Here is a 13,649-nt window from a genome sequence, read left to right as displayed (position 1 = left end):
TTATTGTAATTGTTGATCATCTCTCTGAGATGGCACATTTTATTGCTTATGAAGGGTTTCCCACTGCTGCAGAGATGGTTACTCTTTTGTTACAGCACGTAGTGAGATTACATGGATTGCCAAAAGCCATTGTTCCCGATCGAGGTTCGCAATTCACCTCTCGCTTCCGGAAAGCATGGTGTACTGCACTCAAGATTAAAAGTCATACCTCCACAAGCTTCCATCCTGAAAGTGAGGGTCAAACTGGAAGAATCAATCAAGTGTTAAAACAGTATTTAGGTAGTTATTTAGCGAACACATCTGGTTCATGGTTACAACTCCTTTGTGAAGCAGAATTTGCATACAATAATGCTAAACATTCCACCACACATATGTTTCCCTTTTTTGCGAATTATGGCCAACATCCTCATTATTTACCATTGCTACATCCGTTACCTTATGACCAAATTCCTGCTGGAGCACTAAATTTGCGAAAACTATCAACAAAGGCTTTGAGACTTCGTCTTAATGTTCTACGAGCCAAGGCCCTTTATAAAATGTTTGCTGATAAACAGCTTCAACCTGGACCTTTGTATCAATCAGGTGATAGAGTGTGGCTGTCTACAAAAAACTTTCAATTTAAACACCGACCGCTATTTCAGCCACGGTTTATTGGACCATTTTCTGTTTTTGAACCAAGTTAATCCTGTCACCTACAAATTGGATTTGCCTCGGAAAATGAAAATACATCCGGTGTTTCACACCTCTATGCTCAAACCTGCACGTATGTTGATTCATACACGACCACCCCTCCACTTGTGGTGAATAACCAAGAGGAATTTGAGGTGCGAACCAATAAGCACGTCAAAATACGTAAAGGAGTGCTTTGGTATTTAGTGGCATGGAAAGGGTTTGGCTCTGGGGAACATCATTCAGCTATCCATGCTCCGCGGCTTTTGCGCCTATTTCATGCAATGCATCCAATACCCCCTGGACAATCTGTGCAAGATGGATTTTTGGGTGGGTGTACTGTCATGGTTCATGGTGATGGGATGTATGACATTACAACGCATGGTTTTACCCCGCATGCCTTTACATCGCAGTTTTTACAACGCATACTGTTACAACGCATAGCGTTAAGGGGTGCTGGATAGTGAATAGTTTAATTGACTATTCCAACTCCAGTCCCCGTGGATAGTAGGGAAGGTGTTGGGTAGTAAATTAAATCTATTCCCTATCCTAGAACGCCCCCCAGCGCTATGCGTTGTAATGACATGCGTTGTAATAGTTGCGTCGTAAAGGCACTGCGTGGTAAAAGTTGCGTTGTAAAGGATGTTCCCCATGGTGATGGTGTATGGTTCATGATGAGAATAACTACTTTATAACCATGCCTTCCCTATGGAATGCCACAAAACATACTTGCCAAGGATAAACATAGGTGCACCTATGGTTAAGTCGCAAAGAACTGTGACACAACAGGTTAAAGTCCGTCTTGCACATATGCTGTAATACCTTTATTTCTTATGGTATGGAGTTACTATTAAGTTTTATTGTTATATTCTTTTTCGTTTAACAAACCGTTTATCCTTTAAGCATCCGCATTTGTAATGCGGATAAGCTATGAAAGCAACAGCACGTGTAATGTGGATAATTGGGAAGGTTCTAGATAGCACAGAGTGTAACTGCAAGGTTGGGTGCGGTCTCACACTATATAAACGGCAGCCGCAGTGGAGAACAGTTGCTCGTTATGGGCGAAGAGTTCCTGGAGAGTGAGATGTCAGCTTGGAGCGGCTTGAATTTCCGATGCGTTTAAAGGCTTGACAGCGGAACAAGATATTCAGTTTTTGGTGGCACAGAAAAACCTCTGGTCCATAGGTTAGAGGTGTCATGGGTCTCAGAAGCAGGTAGGAGACTTCTTTTCAGCATAATTCGGCCGCATATATGAACATTGGACATTGAATACAGCTTTACAGATCTCAGGTGTTGGTACAAGGAAACTACAGAAGTGAACATATTTAAAGACACATTAGCAGAGAAAATATCTGTTGACATTGTATATTTATTATTTAAATAACGCAGATTGGACATTGACCAATTTTAAAAAGGAATTTGTGAAGATCTCATCATAGTTCCATTAGGATATGAAGAGGCGTTTGATGAGTGCTGATGATAATTATATGACTTATTCTCTCTAGTGAAAGTATACAGTGGATATATAAATAAGTTGGCATTCTACAAAGAAAACTTTGTTTATTTCACAGGTAAGAACTAGTAAAGTAATACAAAATAACGTACAGTGATACTACAACTGGTTGCGCAGTGAGGTTTTTCAACTGGACACCATCTCGTTCCAGATCTCCCTCCCGGCAGTACCCTTCCCCTCATTTGGCCACTCCGACCTTCTGTTTATGTATAATTGGAATCGGTGCTGCCAAAAGGTGGGCTATTGGAGGTACTGTTCCTGAGAAATCAGCCTGTGACACCCACATAACCAACATACTCAAATGGAATTATACAGCATATCCCTCTGTATATAAGCATTTATTTGGACTATAGATGTGCACCTACCATATGTGTATTGCTTTATATAAACCTGTATATTTATGTTTATAAATATATAGATAATGGTTAGTTCTCCTAAACAAATGTACATATTACTTATGGTTATATTAAATGTTTAACATGTATATAGGCGCCTGCATAAACAAGTACTTATTTTATCATAATTGTTTCTCTGCAAGTACTTCACTTTTGAATGACAAATTAATAAATAAATATAAAAACAAATAAATTAACTTAAAGTACAGCAACACTTGAAAGTCTGAGTTTATTAAATACACCTTAAATCTATATATATTACCTCCCTTATACATATATTTTCCATTCCATGTACTTATGTATCTTTATATTTATTACTATACTTCTAATTTAGCATCTCCAATGCAGTACCCTATATAAATCTTACATATCTCTCAATATATTCTGTACCTCCACTCTGACCAATCTCAAACCTCATTCTACTACTCTCCCCAGTCCACTACCCTATTTTTCAACCTATAGCTCTCTCGCTACTCTCTGACTCATCCAACATCCCATTCAACTACTGTGATCCCCAAAATAACCCTTTTAAACCCTTCCCTCCTCTACCCCTCCTTGCATCATCTCATACCTCTTTTACTATTTAGATCTCCCAAACAAGCCTTTCTAAACCCTTCCTTCTGACTCTCCCCCTCCACCTCCCCTTTAGTCATCCCAAACCTCCTCGTACTGCTATGAGATCCCAAAAAACCTCTTTCTTGTGTCCACTATCCTTTTCAATCCAACTAACAGACTAACAATTCCACTGCTCAAATTAATTTCATATTTTGCTAACCTAATAATTTACAGTGAGTGGCTCCGAAGCAAGTGACAACGTGATATCACAATAAACAAAGTTTTTTCAATTGGATGTTGAGCCACAGAAGAGGAGTACGCCTGTTATTAAGCTGTTAGGTCGACGGCGTTTCGATCCATATTAATTTGGATCGTCATCAGTACTTGGTTGTCTGAATTGGGGCGTGCTGCAAGGAAGGGAAAGAAAATCAGGGAAGGTTCGGGGATGACTGGGAAAGAATAAGGCAAAGGGGAGCAATCAATTTACCTTAGTTCAATTCCGTGCGCAGGGAAATAACAGGCTTACTCCTCTTCTGTGGCTCAACATCCAACTGAAAAAACTTTGTTTATTGTGATATCACGTTGTCACTTGCTTCGGAGCCACTCACTGTAAATTATTTGCACTTTGTCACAGTGCGCCGTTCTTGCTGTTCACTTCTCCACTTGCGTCGCCACTCTCACCACAATCACCTTTAAGCACCAAGTACTATATGGTTGTCACCAATTTATTAATGCAGTGCTGTTTCTAACTGTATATTCTCCGACCATGAACTTATGTCGCAATATAAAGATGATTAACTATCTTTTTTCAAATTAATGAGTTTTCTCCTTCTTTCCTTGTGAGTAATGCTGTATGCATGCATAATTAATTGCCTACACATCCTTACCTATCAGGACATTGTTTCTTAATGCGCATAGCACAAATGCAGGCACCCTTGAACCATAGTGCAAGGGTGCCTGCATTGTAGTAAATTATTATTTATGAGCAGGCAGGTCCCCTTCCTGCACATAAACACCACAGCCTTGTGAATAAGACACTCTTTCATGCTATACGTAGCGTGAAAGGGATGGGCAATGTGTGTTACTGTGGTTTTTCCGCTGCAACACCCATAGATGTTGACACTGCCCTATATTTACAAGGGTGACATAAATATGGGGCAGTGAAAACCTGAAACTTTTCAGACACTCACCCCAGTCATAGATCTGGGTTGAATGCGTCATCAATCAGTTTTGACCCCGTGCCAGTCATAGATCTGAGTGTCTGAAAAGTTTCTGCGCTCCGTCCATCATCTCCTTGTGTTTGCTTTGTTCGCCCTAAGTTGGCTGGGGATGCCCAGATGTGGGTCCCTTGCTTACTTTGCCACTGGATTCAAGCTAGCCTGGCTGATGATGGCTGTTAACCTGAAACTGGTCCCAGGATGCTTGTTTCCGGTCCAGGGATGACATGGCTTGGCAGTTCGGGTTGGACTGTTCCCATGAGGCACAGGGTCAAGATCAATTTGCATATAGCTATGTCTGAACTGGGGTGGCGAAGAGAGCTAAAGAAGGATGATGGATTCTACCCAGATCTGTGACTGGGGGTGAGTGTCTGAAAAGTTTCTGCACTCCGTCCATCATCTCCTTCTGTTTGCTTTGGTTGCCTTAAGTTGGCAGGGTATGCCCAGACGTGGGTCCCTTGCTCACTTTGCCACTGGATTCAAGCTAGCCTGGCTGGTGAGGGCTGTTAGCCCCAAACCGGTCCCAGGATGCTTGTTTCCAGTGCAGGGAAGACATGGCTTGGCAGTTTGGGCTGGACTGTTCCCATGAGGCACAGGGTCAAGACTGATTTGCATATAGCTGGGTCTATACTGAGGTGGTGAAGTGAGCTAAAGAATGATGATGGATTCAACCCAGATATGTGACGGGGGGTGAGTGTCTGAAAAGTTTCAGCGCTCCTTCCTTCATCTCATTGTGTTTGCTTTGAGACATAAAAGTTTCAGCACTTCCACAACACTTTTTGAAGGGATGAGACACAGGATCATGGCCCTGTGAGTCCAATAGGACTGTGGCCCTGGGACAATAAAGAAAATCTTCCCAGGACAAAATTTAAAGTCAAAACCATTAAGGTTTATTTAATTGTATGAATCATTAGAAAAAGTGAAAACAGTTACATTCAATTAAACATCAATAATGCATCATATAATGCTCTGTTAAAAATACAGGAACACTTGGCACATGGCTTCCATCTCAAAGAACACAAAGTAATTCATTTAATATAAAACTAGAAATACATCACAATGAAAATGCACTTTATTTCTCTTTTTTCTGCAAAGGAAAAACACATGAGAGAAAACATGCATGTGTAAAAGCTTCTTTTACAAAACAGTGAATTGTGCATTTTCTTCAGCAGCTTTAAAATGAATACATCAATATCCCTGTGAGCAGGCTGAGTCCTATTAATGCTAACTTGAGGCTTGTCATTTTAATTGTGTTCTACTGCTGTTAACGTAAACAGATTGCGATAAACATTTGTATTCATCTAAAACATTCTGACAACAGTGTTCATTTATCCTTTTCAATAGAATAGGTTGGATTTTATAACTTTCTCTACTTATGCAGTAATCTATGTAAGTAATCTAAGGATTGCTTAGAATTCTTCATGAGCCCAATCCATTATAAAAGAAACGTTCAATTGTTTACATTTTGTCTCACAGTAAAGAGATGGATTTGTAGTGAAGACTAGATCACTAGTAATAATTTTATAAACAATGCATAATAACATCAACATTATTTGATGGCTTAGGTTTAAGGTGAATGTTGTGATATCCAGGCATTGATGTTCAAATTTGGTAATGGGTTGTGTTTGGTTCTCTGTAGACTTCCTGATAAAGTTATGTTCAAAACATTACCGTATTGCCTGCAAAGTAACTACACTTCTTACTGCCTGCTTAGTGGTAAAATATAGCAATAGTTTGTGTTTAGAAGGCTTCCTAGAGCTTTGGGGCCCTGTGTAACTTCCGTGCTGCACTATTGAAATCATGATCCTGGTGCCAGCAAGGTAACTGCACTTGTGACTGCCTATTTAGTAGCTAAGTATAGCAATATTTGGTGTTTAGAGGAGTTCTTACAACTTTGGGGCCCGGTGTCACTGCACCTGCTGAACCATTCAAATCATGACCCTAGTGCCTGCAAGATAACTGCATTAGTCACTGCCTGTTTAGAAGTAAAATATAGCAAAATTTGGTGTTTAGAGGAGTTATTAAAATTTTTGGCCCTGGTGCCACTGCACCTGCTGCACCATTTTAATCATAACCCTATTGCCTGAAAAGTAACTGCAGTTGTGACTGCCTGTTTAGTAGCAAATATAGCAATGTTAGTTGTTTAGTGGTGTGCCTGCACCATTGTAATCATGACCCTAGTGCCTGCTACATAACTACACTTGTACTCTCTGTTTAATAGTACAATTTTGCAATAATCTTTGTTTAGTGGGTCCCTAGAGCTTTTGAACGTGGTACCACTGCACCTGCTGCACCATCTAAATCAAGCCCCTTTTAACTGCAAGGTAACCGCAATTGTGACTCCCTGTCTAGTAGTAAAATATAGCAATATTAGGTTTTTAGAGGGAAAGATAACAAAATGTAAACAGTAAATGGTATGCAGCGTTAACCAAAAGCAACAAAGTTCGAACCACCGACATGGATGGGAATGATTAGTTAGACCATGGGAAACTGATAAGAGAGACAGAGATGGGAGAACAGGCTACAACCAATAGAAACAGAGGAAAGTAAACTGACAAGCATACGGACCAATAAAAAGTGAAGGAGGGATGTAAGTTCCCTTTAAAGTATATCAAAAACAATGGTTTTCACATGCACAGGGCAAGCGCTGTCCAGGTGAAACCTAAAAAGCAACAACGGTTCTGTGGAACTCTTTTGTAATGCCATCAAGCATTTCGCCTCCAAGTTGTATATGTTTAGGCCAATTTCAGAATAAAAGGAGCATGTAAAAGTTCATCCTTATTTTGTCTTTCCACAATTCTAGAAATAATACTGTTCATTCCATAATTATCAGTCCATTTAAAAAAGAATCACTTGGGAGTCATGTGTTTCTTGATGGATCCAAAAACACAGCCCAGCCAACGTGTTTCGTCCCTACGGACATCATCAGGGCTCAACATCACAATTCAGTCTGAAGACTCCGTTAATTCCTCTGTTGTGTCTATCAAGGTGCAGCACAATTCACATAAATGTTTCATATCCTGTTCTCATTGATCTCGGGTTGTCAGTCCCAACAAAGGGGTCAATTACGATGTCGGGCAGATTGCCCCCGCTAGGCTGGCGGTAGCCACCGCCAGCCTGGTGGGGGCAATCCGCCCGACATCGTTGCACTAAAGACCCCCCGCCATATTAGGATGGCGGGGGGGGCCTCGGCGGACGGAAAGACCGTCCGCCGCTTTTCCGCCCCGGTCGCCTTGCGGCCGGGGCAGAAAAGGAATAATATGGTGGCGGTGTCTATCAGACACCGCCAGCCATATTAGGATATCTTCCTGACATGCTTTTCCGTGGAAAGCCATGCAGAGACTCCCTGCGGGGGCCTGTTGCGGGCCCCCTGGGAGTCCGGGGAGTGGGGGATGCACATGGGGGGTACCTATGGTACCCCCCCCCGCATTTCAAAGTGCAACATGGCAGGCACCGCACGGTGCCTGTCCTGTTGTGCTTTGAAATGCACAACATGCATTTTTACCATTGAAGCGGGCGGCGCTTTCTGCACTGCCCGCCGCAATGGTAAAAATACAGAATGCGCCCGCCTGTGTGGCGGGCGCATCCCAATGCTCAAGGCGGGACCGCCGCTCCTATGGCGGGCGGTCCCGTTTTGCACGAGGATGGCGGGCGGGCAAAGTCCGCCCGTCATCCTAATGAGCCCCCAAGTGTCCATGGAGACCTCCTGACTGCTGCTCATCCAGTATCCATCTAGTTAAAAATGCTGACTCAGCTTTTAATGAAGAGCATTGATTGAATAAAACATGTTGAATCCATTAAGAAACACAAGACTCCCAAGTGATTAGTTTTTTAATGGACTGATGATAATTAAGGAATGAACAGTATTATTCTTTGATTTTTGGAAAGACAAATCAAGAATGGACTTTTACATGCTTCTTTTCTTCTTAAATTTGATTTTGCATGAATGTGGCCCTGGGACAGTATGACCGCTTACAGTTGAGCGTGACAGTATGCTAATGGAAATGTCCTGATATTACACCAGTGCACCCTGGATCTTAGCCCACTATGCCAGTTGCAGAATTTTGGTGTGTATGTTTAGGATATGTATCATAAGCGATTTCTGCTTCGGTGCATGTAATGTGCAAAGAATGCACTATTGTAGCACCACACTGAGTCGTGTCAGCTTCTAAATCATGTGTCTACTCTTGACAGCGTTCCGAGCAAAAAAGAAAAAATGAACGTTTTGGAATGTTCGCCCTGATGAAACTTTTATGATTTACCAGGAGGGTCAAAATGTCCACAATTCTAATGGGATTGTCCGTTTTTCTAATCTTGTTAGGATCTTGTGAATGTACACCTGACTGTTCCTGGCAGTTCCTTGCTTGCCATGAATTGTATGGACATTCCCATGTATGTATGCATCACTATAAATATTGCACTTCACTGCACTATTTGAGCACTGTGCCATTTGCACTTTCACTGATTTCATTGACATTTATATGTATATTTGAAAATAAACAGAGCAAAATGATTCGACTATTTACAGAGTGCTGCTAGTTCTTTGAAAGTGGAGGGGTCTACTTACTGAGCCTTCCTTTCATTGCACAGTTAGGGTATTTCATAATTTTAACTAATATTGCTCTTGCTAGGATAGAATCAAAGCTATTTCAGTGGTTTTCTAACACACACATGAAGCCATGCTTGCTTTACAAAATAAAAAACAAATATCCCAACATATATATCAGCAGTGCGCAACGGTGCTTGGCAAAAAAGCCATGGAACAAGAAAAACAGGCCCCCATCCAATATTTTGGTTGTGAAAATGCTATAATTGTGGTACAGACTGACCCTTATCACCCTGAGCCATAGTGCCATGAATAGCTACTGCCCTGTCATGGAAAATACAACAATGGGAATTAAGTCAGGTGATCAGGTGATACACAGAATGTATGACGTTACAACGCATACTTTTACCACGCATGCCTTTACAACGCGGTATTTACAACGAATACCTTTACAACGCATAGTGCTTTGGGGCGCTGGATAGTGAATAGTTTAATTTACTATTCCAACTCCAGTCCCCGTGGACACAAGGGAAGGTGTTGGACAGTAAATTAAACTTATTCCCTATCCTAGAGCGCCCCCCAGCGCAATGCGTTGTAATGGTTTGCGTTGTAAAAGTTGCGTCGTAAAGGCACTGCGTGGTAAAAGTTGCGTTGTAAAGGATGTAAACCGATACACAGGAGAGGGTGTGGTAAGGGGCAGTAATTACAGTTAATTAAGTAGGAGAAGAGCAGGACCATTTTGAGAACGATTCAGAGGACGTTGGTCTCCAAATTGCAGATCACACCTCTTATTTTGTAATGGTTGTGGAATTCTTTAAAGTTTCTAGAGGGTGCCAAGAAATTGACCACCCAATTCAATATTTACAAATGGGGTAGGAATCTTGTGAAGAAAAAAGAGCTATTGTTTAATAAACAAAAATCTTCAACTTTAACAGTAGTGGAAGAATATTTGGGAGAAAGAAACAATTTATTCTGCCGAGCGAGCAAGTATGCAGATTCAAACTAAAGAATATTTGCAGCTGTTCAGTGTCCAGTACTACACATACGGACATGGGATATCCCACTTGGAGATGACGCTGGACAATTGGTTGTTGGTCACTCAAGCATCAATATCAAGTGTTACAGGTATTCTTTTGCCTCTATTTTTTCACTAAGCTTTGAAATTGCTAGCTTGGGCTCATACGCAACATTTAGTTTCCCTTTTTTGGTTTTTTTAATGTTTTTGTTTTAATTTTTGGGAAACAAATAACCTCTTCCATTGCACCATACAGTTGTCAAAAACGAATCAGATCTACCTTCCCTCTCACACAATACTCCTGACTTTATAAAAGCTAGTTTGCATACTTCCCCCTGAACAGTTTTGTAGACTAGGTGCGGGCATGAATATGTAGTGGGGGTATACCACATACAAAAAGTGTTGGGTCTGGTGCATGGGGGAGCGTGGGAGGTGGCACAGGAGAGGGGGAATGAGGAATATTAATAATAATACAAATTTTAAAATAAAGTTAAACTTATCTGGTGCCCGCCACCTCCCTCGTTGCACCACAGTGCTGGGTCTTTCATGCCCAGCAGACACAAGGAATACGTTGCAGACGCCCTATCCAATCCCTGCACTGCAGAGCAGTGCAGGGATTGGCCTGAGCAGGCTGGAAAGACGTTCTGCTCAGGGAAGGGAGTCTGTGGAGTTTCTCCAACCCGACTGACTGTTCAATACAGCCAGTTTAGAGAAACCTAAGTGCGCATGTGTGTTTGGCTGGCCTGAGATGGCCAGCCAAACAGACATCCGCACTTAGACAGTGCACTTGGCACTCCTTCTTCTCCTCCCATGCCATGGCCCCTCCCCTCCCCTCCCTGCACACACTGGCTGAACCAGCTGCTTAAAAATAAACGATAATTAAATATTATTCTTTTTTGCAGCTCGCTCTGAGCCAGTGGGGCGATGCTCCTCCGCCATTGCGGAGGACCTGCTGCTGTGGACATGAGGTCTTGCTGTGGGGCATGGGCCAAGGTCATGCCCTGACCCAAGGGCTCCTGTGAGGCTGGTAACTAAGCAGTGTACCCAGACCCACCACGCACAGTGAAGTCGAGGTTCAGCGCATTTGTGACAGAGAGTTGAGATGCGGAATGTGACCAAAGGCAGCATCCGTTCCTCTCATCCCTTTGTCTGTGTACATCATTAAAAATATGAAAAGCCACTCTAAAAACTATTTAAAGGATAGTTGTTTTCAAAAGAAATAATAATGTTTATGTTAAAAAAAACATATACAGTCCCCTTTAAAACTTCAGTTGAATGAGCGTTATGGTTACTATGGAAAACCTAAAAGAGAATGAAATGTGCAAGTTATAGTGAACAATATAGCCACACCAACCTCCCAGCTCACTGCTTAAAATTGCACAACTGATGTCACAGATAATAACACACATTACATAGTCAATGATGCTACAATTTGGGCTGTGGCAGTCACCACAATGTCAGGCGTAAAGCCAGAGGTCAGGCGCTGCAAATAGATCTCATTTGCCATGGGCAAAGGTAATGCTCATTTACCTCTAGGGGTAGGGCTGATGGGCACAGGTCCCGGCCAAAGAACATATCAAGCACCCAGAGCCTATACCCACCACCACCATGTTGTTGGCTCTGGGCTCTGCATCTTGCCTTTGACCATGTTCTTTGGTAGACCTGGTGCCCCAAGATCCTGCTGTACATGTTCCAAGGCCCTTCAAATCATGGCCTGCAGCCATTCTCAGCAGACCCGAGGCGCAGGCATGGTATCTGACCACACCTGGCACCCACTGCTCCCACAATCCACAAATATCCCCAGAGTCCATCGGTCAACTCCATCAGCAGTACACAGCATGCTTTTCTCGCATGTGACAAGTGTACCACTGAATTCAAAGCCCTTTTAGTTTGATCTTTTTTATGAGTTTACACGTTTTGTGCTTTTGAGAATTGTTTGAAAACAAGTTTGTTTTAAATTTTGATTCTTAAGCCTATGGTCAGATTTAATAAGATTTACTGCAACTCAACTAGACAACTCGCTGCGCTGCATCAAAAAGAAAGGGCAGTAACGCGCCCTATGTACTAAGATTTGGCACATTTCTTCTCTCGCTCTGCACTGGTGCAATTGGGGCTACCAAGTGGTAGAGCAGGCACCCTTGCACCATGGTGCAAGGGTGCTTGGGTTACAGCCAGGATTGTTTTTTTGCAGGAAGGTATGCCTTCCTGCACAAAAAACATTCCTCTGAGGCATTCTTCTCTGTCTATGTGTGCTGCACAATGCAGCACACGTAGAAAGAGGAAACAATATGGAGGAAAAAAAACATATTTCTCCTCATTACACTTCTTGAATGATCTTGATCCCCTTTGGAGTCGAGATGTGACCTCTCTTTTAAACTATTGGCTCCAGGGGATTTTTTTCCGCAATTGGAATTAAAGAATGATTCTGGAGCAGCTTGCCTAATGGCAGCCAGAACATAATTTACACTCTAAGACACCGTAGGGCATATTTACGAGGGAATGGCAAAGTGTGGTGTTAAGCAAAAATTGCTAACACCATGATCCGCCATTCTGAAAATTCTCGGATGCACCGTATTTGTGCTGCATTGTGCAGCACACATAGAAGTTGCAAATCGTTATTTTTTATGATTATGTGCAGGATGGGACAGCTTTCTGCATATAAACAATCATTCATGGTGATTTGCTGTTTATATGTGTGCAGCACATATAAAAACAGCAAAAACGAGACAAAATAATAATTTCTCCTTGTTTCTCCTGGTTAAAGATCAGGTTTTCCCTGGTTTTAATTATGGCAATACCTCCCATTTATGCCACCCTTGTAAAGAGGGGGCATCGTCAAAATCAATGGGTGTTGCGGTGGAACCCCCACCGCAACACTCATTGCCCACCCCTTTCACTCTAAGAGTAGTGTGAAAGGGCGCCTTACTTACAAGGCGATGTTAAGCTATGTTAAGTGGCTTAACGCTGCATTATAAATAAGGCGGACTTAACGCCACAGAAACATCACAAAAAGTAACGTTCCTGTGGCATTAAGCCCTTAAAAATATGGCGTAGCCTTTGTGTCATGGGCCCAGTGGCGTAGCAAGGGGTATGGAGGGCATGAGTTTTGGAAGCGGTAGCCTCCTCCTGCTTTTACCTGCCGTCTCGAAGTGGCAATTGCTAGCAAACCCCCCCTCCACCCTACAATGCAGCCGTCGCAGGGCGTCAATCAGTGAAATCTCACCAGCACCCCCCTGCTCTTCAATGCATCAGAGGGGTGGCAAACGCTGGGATCGCTACGGGCAGCCAAAGGGCTAGCTACGCCACTGCATGGGCCCTAGTGTAGAGAAGGAAATGGGCCCCTGACTGATGATTGAATTGTGAAATACAGCAATAATCAGGGTTCAATGGGCCCCTTTGGGCTTTGGACCCTGGTGCCACCGCACTCGCTGCACCAATGGAAGCTACACCCCACTCAAGAACGGCACAGTAGGGGGGAGTTTCCTGGGATTCCCTCAGCTCCATGGAGGTGGTGGAGGTGGAAGGGGCTCCCACCACCTCTGACCTGGCGGGAAAAGCACAATCGCCCACCACTTTCTGTTCTGTCAGGCAGTGAAACAATTGGGTTCCTAAAACGCCACCAGCCTCTTACATAACAGGGGTTCAGCTGAGACAGGGATACCATTCCCGCCTTCATCACAACAATGTAATTGGTGGATGGAAGGTGGTTGACAGTATTCCGGCAGAAGGCAGGGCGACT

This window comes from Lissotriton helveticus, chromosome 9 (assembly GCF_964261635.1).
Source record: "Lissotriton helveticus chromosome 9, aLisHel1.1, whole genome shotgun sequence".
Classification (NCBI taxonomy): Eukaryota; Metazoa; Chordata; class Amphibia; order Caudata; family Salamandridae; genus Lissotriton; species Lissotriton helveticus.
The sequence above is the reverse complement of the archived record's forward strand: the minus strand, read 5'-3'. Positions refer to the sequence as shown.